Below are 12,589 nucleotides of genomic sequence, written 5' to 3'. Positions count from 1 at the left end.
GTCACTGCTGCTGATGCCAAGTTACCTATGCACCCTACTACGGTCAGCACTTGCATTCTGTGTCCATAGGTTCCACATACATGCATTCACCCCACCGTGGATCAAAAATATCTGGGGAAAAAAGTTGCTCAATAGGTACAGATCCCCCCACCTAAACACTACAGACTAACAACTATTAATTTGGCATTTACCTCATGTCAGGTATTATCAAGTCATTTAGAGATGGTTTAAAGTATATGGGAGGATGGGGGGAGATTCTGCACAAGCACTGTGCCATTTTATATAAAGGACCTGAGCATCCAAGAGGGTCCAGAACCATCTCTGCAGGTACTGAAGGATGATTGCATTTGGAAATGGGGATCATTTGAGACCCTACCACCAGATCTACTTTGTTAATGATAAATGTAGTTATTACAAAATCATAAATGTGCTTTCCTTGTTTTGTTTTGAGAGGTGTGCTCACTTCAGTACTACTTCATTCTCTCCTCTCTCTCTTTCTCTGGATGGGAGGGAGCAGTCCGAGGATCAAACCCAGGGCCTGGGCATGTAACACACTCTATCACTACTCTTATATATTTTTTGCATTTAAAAATATCATTCTGAGCAGGTACCCATGGGCTTCTCCAGATGTCAAAAGGGTACATGGCACAAAAAAAGGAAATGAGTTCCCACTCTCCACAATGCACCAGTATGACCTTTCCGAAACACAGGTCAGGTTAGCCCTGGGCCCTGAGTGCTAGAAGCTTCCTTCCCGCTAACACAGTCCCCGCCTTCCTAGGGCACGCACTCAGGATCCTGGCTGGAACAGCCCCCTCACTGTGACTTCCTTCATTGCCTGACTAAACCCTATTCCTCCAGGAGTCACTTCCTCCTGGGAGGGCCTCCCCAGCTCCGACCTGGTCCACATGGAGCACTGGTGGCCCATTACTGCCTGAACCCTCTATCAGTAGACTACAGCTGTTCCAAATCCATATTTTCCCTCCTCATGTGCCCAGGCCCCAGGACAGAGTAACACAGGGCAGACACTCAAGAAAGAGTGTTAAGAGAATAAAAAATCCACTGGTGTCATCACCTGATGCACCTCCCAGAGTCAGGGCCACCTCAGGCCAGTGCTGAACATGCTCTGCACCCCAAGTTTTAGGATGTCTGTCTGAGCGACTGTAATTCCTATCTATAAACAACAGGAAGCTACCTCAGGAAATCTGAGAGTTAACAAGGAAAATCAAATCGTGATGGATGGGATGGGGAGGCACACCAGGCCTATGAGACAAGGAGCCCGGTAGCTGCTGTCAGAGTTGCTGTGGATAAAAATGGCACCAATTGGAGTGCAGAGTTAACAAGCTGGCTGGGCCCCAGCTGATGCCACCATCCAGCCCAACACCAGCCCCTCTTGGGAACTTCCTGGCGTAGACTGTCTGCTTCTGGTTATAACTTGGTTCCTCCCCCACTTTACCTTCCTTTCCTGTAGGGAAGGGGCAACTGATCAGACCTGTGGGAGTGCAGGTCAGATGGTCACTGGGACTCAGCGACTTGACCTGAGTTCCCTGTGCCTGCCCCCTGGGCAGGAGGGATGCTGGGCCCTGAGGGACACCTACCAGATGCCCAAGTGCCCGCCTCATCACATGCAGCTGACGAGGTGGAGGCCCGGGGAGGACCTCCACGTGCCCTGGGATCTTGCCTGCATACACATCGCCTGCTGGCCTCCTCTGGGAAACCAGAATAACAGTCTTCATCTCACCAAGTTGTTGTGAGGATTCAATTTTCACCCACATACAATGGAATGATATTTGCGAAAACTGAAACTGTATTTTTCACTGCTGGTAAGCCATATTGCCCTGCAGTTCCCCCAGGAGGTCCTGAGGGCAGGGTGCACACCCCCTAAACCCCAGATGTCTTTGCTCAATTTTGAGGTTCTAACTAGATTTTTTTTTTTTTAAGTCTAGTTTTAGCCTTAAAAGACAGTTTTTCTTAAAAGAGAAAGGGGTTTTTCTAAATTTCCAAAGTATTGCTTTTTCTATATGAGCAAAGCCTGGCCAACTGGGACTCAGAGCATTCATAGTACAGGAACCACCAAGGTCAGGGACATCTCACGGCAGCTGGAAGGGACAGGAGAGGGGAAGAGAGAAAGGGACTGGGCTTCCCTTCATTCCTTCCACTCCAGCCTTCATGGTCCCGCCTCAAGTTGGGAGTGGGGGAGGGAGAATAGAAAACAGCCTGTCAAGAAGTCAAGAAGGAAGGGAAAACAGAGAGCTTTGGAGCTCAGCTGCTGTTCGGTTTCTGAGAGGGGACAGGTCTGTATCAATAGGAGGTGGCTTCCGAGAGCCCAGATGGAGGCTGGACACGTTTCAGTCACGAGCCAGAAGGAGAGGGTGACCCGGCTCCCAGCTGTGTGTAAGCAGAAGCATGGGGTCCCCTGTACCCTAGGAACGCCTGGGCAGGGTACAGCGGGGGGTGGCTTGCTGCCTCCCTGGTGCTGGGGCCTCCACCGCCACGTTTCAGAGGGGACCCAGGGAGTGCTAGTCTACAGGGGAGGGAGGCAGAGCCGCTGGTATGGCAGCCTCAGAGGACCAACCCCTTCACCCCCAGGGCAGGTCCTTAGTCTCCAGGGCCACTGTGAGGCCAGAGCACGCTGGGGCAAGCCAAGCCGCGCACACACTCCCACCCAGGGACAGGGACAAGCGCCCCACCCCATTCATATGTTTAAGTTCTTACCCCCAATGTGATAGATTGGGGGGTATCTGTGATAATCAGAAGGAGGTCCTGAGAGGAGAGTCCTCACTATGGGATTAATGCCCTGTGGGGAGAGACACAGAGAGCTTGCTTCTTCTCTGCTCCCCGGTCCCCTCCACGACACTGGCCATCAGCAAACCAAGAAAAGGGTCCTCCCCAGGAAACCAAATTGGCTGGCAACCTTGATCTTGGAACCCCCAGTCACCTGTCATTTAAGTGGCCTCGTCTGTGGTATTTGTTACAGGGGCCTAAGCACAAAGGCAAGCCCTGAGCCAGAGCCTGCTATGCCTTAGATCTTCATGTCTCCCAGAGGACCACACGCTAAAGGCTTGGTCGCCAGCCTCTGGTGTCCGTGGGAGGGGGTGGGGCCTTAAGGAGGAGGGGCCTGGTGGGACAAAGTTAAGTCACTGGAGGCGTAATCTTGAAGGGCATATTGAGACTCCAGCTCCTTCCTGGGTCTGTCTGTCTGTCTGTGTCTGACTGTCTGTCTCTCTCTCTCTCTCTCACTGCTTCCCAGCTGCCATGAGGTGAACAGCTCTGTTCCATAAACTCCCCACGATGACGTTCTGCCCAAAGCAATGGGGGCCAAGAGGCTATGGACTGGAACCTCCAAAACTAGGAGCCAAAGTAAATCTTTCCTCCTTATAAGTTGATTATCTCAGGTATTTTTGTCACAGCAAATGGAACGCTGACTGATACAGGGCTTAACTTTGACCTCATGACATTCCTCCACAGGTTTTTGTGGTTTTTTTTCTTTTTACTTTGTGGTACTAGGGATCGAACCCAGGGGTGCTTTGCCACTGAGGTACATCCCCACCCCTTTTTATTTTTATTTTGAGGCAGGGTCTCACTAAGTTGTTGAGGCTGGCCTCAAATTTGCAATCCTCCTCAGCCTCCCCAGTCACTGGGTGCACTACTGTGCTCATCCCTCTAAGTACTTTTAAATATTAAGGGCCTGAGCTACTTTTCATGGACCAGGACTTTTCTATCCTAGGATTGGGTGCCAGAGTTGAGGGCAACGTCAGACATTAGAACTGAAGAAATCTACATTTTTCCCCTTGTTTGAGCCTCGGTGGGTAGGCGTTGGCCCTGTCATGCATATCAAGCCCCCAGGCAGAGATGACCTAAGAGGATCAGGTCCTCAGTGGGACTTCTCAGACTGAGTTGACCATACCCTGGGCTTGGAATCACCCAGGCATTTCAGGCATGCCCTCTCCTTCCCCATGGCCCCAGGCAGGGACCCTGCAGAGAGCTGTTGGCCTCACCATGTATTAGCTCTCAGGATTCAGCAGAACTAGTGTGGAACTGGCCCTCAGAAGCAACTTGACCAGCTCCATAATCATGGTGATGTTCATGAGGGTTTTGAAGGAAAGGTGAACTAGAGGGTTTTGAAGACTCCACAATAGTGGAGTCTTTCCAGGTGGGTGTCAGGGGTCACCTAAGAGTGTGGCATGTCATGAGAGTTAAAAGAGAGAACAAGTTAGCAGAGTAAAACAGGGGTGGTCATCCTGGCAGGAACAGCATGTGCAAACATCCTGGGGTCGGAAGCAATGAGGCAGGTTCTAGGCACAGAAAAGATGGAACAGGGGCAGGTGGAAAGAAAAGGTGGGAGGGGGGACACTAAGGCCAGACCACATGGGTTAGGGGGATTCCAAATCTACTCAATGAGCGATCAGAGACTATGGAGCTTGGAAGGAAAGATAATAACATCACATTTTGCAAAGATTACTCTGGATTCTTAATGGAAAGTAGACTGAGGGGAAGATGTGGGAGTGTAGGATTCAGATACAGGGATGAGTAGAGAGAAGGGATAGATATGAAAAGTGATGTGGATTGGAATAAGGGGCATGTGACCACCTCCCACACAGCCTGGGACACTGAGTCCTGCCTAGCCCTGTCCCTTTTGCTGGAAAATAGAGACAGTCCATCTTTGTTCTGTATGGAGTTGGGGGGGGGAGGGAGGGAGAGAGGGGGGGCATCCTTCTCAGGGGAAGCCAAGTGGAGGCCTAGTCTGGAATAGATCTCAAGGTCACTCAACCTCCTAAGTAATATTCTGAATCTGTGCCTAATGGACAGGAAACTGAAGATGGGGTGGGGTAGGATGACCACCCCTGTTTTACTGTGCTAACTTGTTTTCTCTTTTTAGTTCTCAACACATGCCACATTCTTAGGTGACCCCTGACTCCCACCTGGAAAGATTCCACAACAATATGACCTCTCGTTCACTTTCCTTCAAAACCCGCATGAACATCATCATGATTATGGAGCTGGACAACGGGGAACCGGAGGTTCTGGGAAGGACACACTGCCTGTTCCCAGATGAAGGGAGAAGATTTAGGGCCAGTGTCCTTCTGGGTTCCCTGCCCATCAGGGCACAGGATTCTCCAGCTCCCCTGGCCCTGCTCTCATCCCCAGGAGGTGGCCTTGTGTCCCTGGATATTAGGCTGATCTGAGCCTGCTTCCTGATTCGGATCAGGAGGTGACCAGCCACCCCAGAGATCCTACTGCTCAGCACCAAGCTCCAGGAGACACAGGGGCGGGGTGCAGGGCTACTTCCAAGCCCACTTGATGCTGGGGATAGGAGATGAGGTGGCCAGAAACCCAGAGTGTCAGGCTGCTAAATGTGGGCCCCCAGGACTGGGGAGACTCCCTCTGCTGGGCTGGGAGTCCTGGATTCTGGCCTCTAGACGCCTCGGACAACTCGGAAATCCACTGGGCATGCCTGGCAGTGTTCCCAGGGACAGCCAGGGAGGAGGTGGCCAGGCCCCGCTGGGAGGCTCACAGCTAAGACCTGGCTGCAAGGACTCCCTCAGCCCTCAGCCCTCTGACTGTGTGCATCTCTCCTTCTCTTCACCCCAGGAAGCCTCTGTCCCATCTACAGGGGTTCACAGCTCAGACAGGGCTCTGAGCAGGGCCCTGTGCAGTCTTGCTATCTGAGTGAGACCTCTTGGTGGCTGCTGATCCCTCTCCCTTCAACCTGGATAGGTGGGACCCACTGGAATCCTGCTCGGGAGCCCTTGCCTGGGTGCAGCACACCCTCCCTGTGGGTGAGACGCCCATGGGGCACAGTGGCCTGGAGATGAAGGCACAAACAGGGGCTCAGGGTTTTGCTATAATCTGGCCTCCCAGTCCTCATGCAGGGTTCAAGCACATGTGAACGAGACACTTGTCCTCCACCCCTGATGCTACCACCTGTGCCCCACCACAATCCAGGCTTCACCTGCTTTTCAGGAAGCTGTGAAAGTACCACAGTCCCCAGAGTCTGGATGTTCCCACTCCTCATGGACTGATGATCAGATACAGCTTAGAAGCAAGGACTGAAGCAGCCAGCCCTGGCCAGCACCCTGCAGGGCCTACCGAGGCTCAGGGATCCCTGGGAATAATTAGCAAAATCCCCAGTGAAACGGCCAGATCCTTAATAGGGACACCGTTACGTTTCTGCCAAGGAGAGAGCTGACAGACGGGGCAAAAAGAGCAACGAAGACAGGACTGGAGGCAGCCTCGAATCCTCTCTGCCTCCTCCCCTGACCCCCGCTACCTCAGCTGTCAGATGAGACAGGTGGTAGGGACTCCCCAGTGATTTCCTGCCTTGTATCCTGTTCCCCTCCTCCCAAAACCACTCTTCCCTAAGGTCACCACTCCTTCCTCTGACTTACTCCTTCCTCTGCCTAAAACCCTCAATGGCTCCCCAGTGCCTCTGGAAGCAAGCCAGAGCCCTCAGTGTAGCATGCAGGGCCCTCTCCAAGGGGGCCCCCCCGGCTGGCTTCTCCACACTCCACTTCAGCTGTTTTCCCCCATGGACTCTACACTCCCGACAGCTCAGTTGGCATTCTTCCAAGGCCTGTCTGCCCTTGTCTGCTGCTTGTGCAATGGTTCATGCCTGGAATTCCCACACTCCCTTTCCAGCCCCCGAATTCTTTAGATATCTGAAGAACATTTGAGAAAATAAATAAAATAAATAAATAAAGTCATAGTAATGTTTCCAAGGAGGAAGGCAGTTGGTCCCTTGCCTAAAATACCCAAGACCTTCCCATTGCACTTTGAATAAAATTGAAGCTCCTTGGCATGACCTTGAGGCCAGGAGAAGTGGCCCTGCTGCCTCTTCTAGGCCCTTCCCAGCACAGGGAGTCTTCCCCTCCCAACCTCAGGGCCTTTGCACTTGCTATGCCTCCCCTACCACAACTGTTCCCAACAGTATGTAGCTCACAGTAGGTGCTCAGTAACGAGTCTGTGGAATAACAGGAAATGGGAAAAGAGACCCAGCAAAGGCCTGTGATGCCCTGTAATGACAGGCTCCCAGCTAGGTGCCTTCCCCACCACGCCAGCCAGGGGACTTGCTGTCCCCAAGACTTGTGGGCTAGGGAGAAGCTGCTCTTCTCTGCCCAAACCGCAGGGGGAGGGGAAGCCCTGGGACAATGTCCTTGAGCCCTGTCTGAGAAATTGATCCTGGAATCTTTAAACCTTAAGGGAAAATGTACAAAGCCGCAGCCCTTCTCTGTGCAGAGAGAGGCCAAGGGCTCTCTGTTTGGGGAAATACATTGTAATGCGCCTTTTGCTTATGCAAAGATGCAGCCAAGTTTCTGTTCTAGAATAGACAATAAGGAAGGACAAGGCCTTGCATGACAATGTAAAAGTTTGCCTTCTTGGTGGCAGAGTTCCACTGGGGTGACTATGTGACCTGGAAGGTGGCCTGAGCTGCAGGGGAGTCTTTTTTCTCTGCCAAGTTTGCAGAAGGGGGCACAGAAACGGGGAACTAATCTAGGAAACAGGACTCTATCACAGGGAGGCCCCTAGGCCTGGCTGGTTACAGAGGGGCCAGCTGGGGCCAGAGGCTAGGAGCAGGATTGCTGGTGGTTTCCATCCCAAATCCAACTTTTGGGAAAGTTATCTTCTCTGCTGAGCAGAGTCATGGAACCATGGAGAGCAGCCTCCAGGGCTCATCTGGCAAAACCCTGGGGAGCAAACCAGGCTTGAAGTCTTGAAGCCTTGTTGGGGAGTGCTCAGCCCACTCGGCGGCTTCTCTGGGAACCCTGAAATAAATAGAAAGTGGGTCTTTCTATGAATCCCTAGGGGCCAGGCTTGGACCACCAGGGTGGAGCCCTTGAAGAGAGTGAGCCCAGTGCACCAGAAGCTGGTTGAGAGGTCTGCTGGTTTCCAGAGAGATATGCTACGTCTATGTTCATAGACGGGGCTGCAAGGGCCTGGTCTTAGCCTGAGAATAAACTTTCTCTTTGCACCTCTTCTTTACCCTCTGGTTCTGGGTAAATGCTTCCGAGGCAAACACGACCCTCACCGTTGCTCAAAATATCAAACTATCATGAAATGCAAATGGGCAGAATCTTAATTATTAAGGTTATGCCACACTCAAAAATGGGAGGCACGGGAGCCCCTCCTTCAACACCAAGTGCATGAACATGTTCTCCAAGACACCTCGCTCCCTCTCCCCAACAAAGGAAGACTGATATCTGCTCTCCTGCACAAGTCCGCATTCTGCCAGGCATGGGGACAACTCTACAGGTACCCCAGGATGGGGCTGGGGCTCTTCACCCCCAGGCAAGCTGACCCATACCCAGAACATAGTAGAGGCTCAACAAATATTTACTATGCCACTGGATGGAACACTAAGACGGGGACACGGGAAAAACAAGGTTCCCTTAAAAAGGTTTTCATATCGATGCTAGTAACTGTAAGAAGCTGACCCTCCTCTGTGCTGCATTCCTCCCCCTGTCCCGAATTTGGGGAGTAAGCAAAGGATGGAGGTGAAATCCCCCCTTCAGATGGCATCGGTTTCAGCGTGGGGTCTGCCACAATTCTGCCATGTGAATTGGGGCTGGTTACCTCACCTGAACGAGGGGGCCTCGATTTCCCCATCTGTGAAATGGGAGACAACTGCCCTTGTGGCTCAGGGCTGTTATGAGGACTGACTGCAAAAAATGAATCGAATGCATCTAGCAAAATCCCCAGCACGCAGTACTATCTCCAAAAAAGTTTGTCATCAATTACATGAGGGGTCAAATGCTGCGAACGGTCTCTTTGGTGTTCACAACTTTAGTCAACCTGGGCTTCATTCTGGAGGCCACTCTGGCTCTGGCTCTCTGAGGGTCACAAGGAGGGGTCTCTGTGAACAGTCACTGCTTGCCCAGGCTGTTTTTCCAGGGCTGAGAGAGACACATCTGGGAGTGTGACCTGGGCCTGGATCCCTCCTTATCAGCCCCACAGTCTGGGGTCACAGACAGCCACAGCACCCTCTGGAGCCAGACCTTCCGCTCACTGACCTGGCTACTCATCAGAACAAGGGGATGCTACTGAACAGGGAAGGACGGCTCCTGAGGAGGACACAGGACACAGAAGGCATGGGAGAGGCCACAGGCCAGGGCCTGACATCCCCCGGGGGCTCTAGCTTCAGCTGGCCATGGAAGGGAAGGAGGCAGGAGAAGGCGGGATGTTATTCTTGCTGGCAGTGGCTGTGGGAGTCATGGCCTCCCAGCGCTCTGCTGGGTTGGTTGACTTTCCTGAACCCACAGCCCCGGGGGCTTCCACATGTAATCTCACTTCAGGGAGGAACCCTGAGTGGCAGGACCTTGTGCCACCCCTGGCTCTAACACTAGCCTCCTTCCCAGCCCACTCCTGCCAGCCCGTGACCAGTGTGGTACAACTGTCTGCTGTGACTCCAGTTCTGTCACCTGGCCCCCAAGGGTCACCTCCATGTAATTTGAGAACCATGTACTTTTCACTCCTCTTGTAAATCATACTCTTCTGCTGCTCTGTCATATTTTGAGTCAAGGAAGGGGACAGGTAAAATGCCACCCTGAGGGGGCAGGAGCATGGGCTATGGGAAGTCCCTGGGGAGGGACATGCTGGTTGACAGAGGACATAGGGGAGATGGCTGAAGACAGTCAGGAAGCTGAATCCAAGGTTAAGGCTTCCCCTCCATGTCCCTGCCCCCACTCCAATCTTTAGGGCCAGACACAGACAAACCACGAGAGCTCTGGGTCCTGCTTCCCACTGAGCTAGCACCATAGAGGGGAGTCCAATCTCAAGATGGCCTGTGCTGGCGTTGTTAGGCACGGGGGGCATTTTGTGTAAATGAATGAGCCTAAAGCAGCACCCTGGTTGCCCTTGGCACCAGAGGATGGATGTGGGATCCAGAAGCTTCTGCCTATGCTTATGGGGTGGGGGTGAGGGGGTACCTGGCAGTGATCATGGAGAGGGTGCAGAATGGATGGCTCATCAAGGCCTAAGGCTTGGATCAGGGATATCCCAGAACACCTAAGCATTCCAGGTAAAGAGCCCAGGGGCCAGGCATGGTCACCCACTCACAATAAAAATGGAGAGGATACAAGCCAGTCCCTCCACTGCCATTAGGGCCCAGGTATCCTGACATGTGGAAGCAGGGAGAAATCCTGGCAGAGCAGGGATCTGAGCCCTAAAGACTACAGACACCATGATGGAGGATCTCAGATTAGCACCTTATTATTATTAGCACCAAGCACTGTGCCCCTTGACACAGGCAGGGGCTCATGAGGAATTCGGAGTGTGTCATGAAACCAAGCTTCAGCATGGCCCTACATGCAGCATTACAAGCTCGCTATAAGAGTCATCTATTGTGAACGTGAACATATCCCTCCCCAGAGGTGAAGTCATTCAGGGCACCTTCTAACATCCACAAGTTGATGTTCCAGTTCCTCCTTGAACCCAGCAGGAAACAAGTTTTGTCCTGAATAGCACACATCCCCCTTGCATTGTGAGGATCTGCTGAAGTGACTTAGCTCCTGTCCCTAGGAGCTGAACACTGAACGCTCCACCTGTGGATTCCCAAGCTGGCTCAGAACAGGCCTCCAGAAATGTTAAGCAAGGAAACAGGCACATAAGAAGATGGATGAGTATATTTCAAAGCCCCTGAAATTCCACCTCTGCTACCAGAAAAACCCAGAACCAAAAGGAGACGGAATGAATTCTTGGATGTACCAGTGCCCCTTGATCCCTTCTTCTTAGGGTCAGGGGACATGGGGGGCAGCCCACAGACCCAGCTTATAACCAGCACAGCTGGAGGTGGGATGAACCATCAACCACCTGCCTGCAGTCTGGCGGCATCTGCTCAGCCTCCATTCCCCTGTCTCATTGCAATGGGGTTTCCGCTGGGTATACTTCCTGACCCTGTGAGTGTTCCCACAGAGCGCACTGTGCTAACTTGGATGCTGTCCCTGTCCAGGAAACTGCCCCTACTGCACCATCAGCTACGTAAACTTTGTCAGATTAACTATCTATCTCCCTCCCTCTTGAAGGGGAGCTCTTCTGCATCGTTTGCTACCATTGCATCCTCTCCTTCCCCAAGCTTCAAGATCAAGTTCAAGCTCAGTCCACACAGGCAGTGCACCACCCCCCAACAAGTTTCCTTGTCTAGCCAGCATTTGCACCCCAAGGCCCCACTCCCCTGTGCCACTCCTTCAGTGACACAAAAAGGGTGAGGCGCCTTTTTTGCACACATGCCCCCTCTGTATGGAATGACATTCGCTCCCCCCTTTCCACTTGGAAATGCCAACTCTGCAACCAAACCCAGCTCAAGGGTCACCACTCTGTGATCCTTTACCCAACTAGGCAGAGGGCACCAACCATGCCTTTGGCTGCCAAGGTCCTTGTCCTTCTTGTTGTGGTAAGGCAAGTTGGTGTGTCCCCGTAAGAGCCAGGTTTTCTGAGGGCAAGGGGTGGCTGGCCTGGCTTCACAGGTGTCATGAACTGAAGGAAGGCCTGCTGCACCTCACTGGTCAGCTCTGACTTTCCAAGACCTGAGCAGTTGTCTTCCCAGGTGCAAAATCTCTCACCACTTACCATCCTGCCAGTGGGCAGTATTTCCCTTTTTTACAAATCAGGAAACTGAGGTAGAGAGAAATAAAAAGCTCACACACTCAAGTATGCTTGTCAACCAGCCACAGAGGCTTCAGGGGGCAATTTGGCAAGTCGGCTGACATAAAGAACTGTGTCCCTAGGATGCTAGTGGTTCCAAAACCTTGCATCAGTGCTAAAGAAACAGTCTTGGGTATACGGAAGAAGGACACTTATGTTATTAAGTCAGTTTTTCCACCAACAGGCAGAAGGCAGAGTCTTTTTTTTTTTTTTTAAAGTGGGAGTATGTGGGGCCATAGTCATTTTGCAAGAGTTCATTTACTCACTTTTTCATTCACTAAAAAAAGACAGTTACTGCACATTTACTAAGCGCAAACCCTTTGCCAGGTGCCATACATGAAAATCAGGCAGGCAGTCCCTTTCTGAACTTGATATGAAAGCCCCTAGCCCTTCTAAGACACACCACCCAGGAGAGTAGGACCTCAGGTCAACTGACCTCAACTCAGCCCAGGGGACAGCCCAGGAGGGGCCTGGGGCAGTGACAACCCTCACCTACCCAGCACCGCACACATGCACATCATCTCTGCTTTTCTGGGCGCAGCTGTCATTTCCTTGATGGAGCCTGCACCAGACAAGCTCTGCAGCTGCCTCAAGCTGTCACTGAGAAGTGACGATGCCTAGGCCTCCTCGTCCACTGGATCGCTAACTCCGCTTTGACAAGCGTCAGCTCCCCCAGAGAGGCCAAGGACGGGCAGCTCCCAGGCTTCCCACATCAGCTGTCAGGAGGCTTCACAGAGGAGAGTGCCACGTGTGTCAGGGGAGGAGAGGCAGAAGTGAGGACAGCGCGTGGTGCCCCTCTCCATCCGAATGTTCTGTGCTCTGCACCACCACCACAGGTCTGTGGACGCCCCTACTCACTGTGACACTGCCGGCACCTAGAACTTCCGGTACCAGGCAAGTGCTGCATTCAGTTGAGTGAGTGGGAAGGAGGGAAAATCTTAGAACAGGAAGATGG

The 12,589-nt window shown here is 52.4% G+C and overlaps 1 protein-coding gene across 1 annotated transcript in view; it reads right to left on the bottom strand.

Annotated features, from left to right (window-relative positions):
- Nucleotides 1-12,589, bottom strand: part of Adamts2 (ADAM metallopeptidase with thrombospondin type 1 motif 2) — a 246,675-nt gene that overhangs the window by 76,735 nt on the left and 157,351 nt on the right. The gene's annotated exons all lie outside the window — the stretch shown is intronic.

Source organism: Callospermophilus lateralis, chromosome 5 (genome assembly GCF_048772815.1).
Source record: "Callospermophilus lateralis isolate mCalLat2 chromosome 5, mCalLat2.hap1, whole genome shotgun sequence".
Taxonomy (NCBI): domain Eukaryota; kingdom Metazoa; phylum Chordata; class Mammalia; order Rodentia; family Sciuridae; genus Callospermophilus; species Callospermophilus lateralis.
The sequence above is the reverse complement of the archived record's forward strand: the minus strand, read 5'-3'. Positions and strand labels throughout refer to the sequence as shown.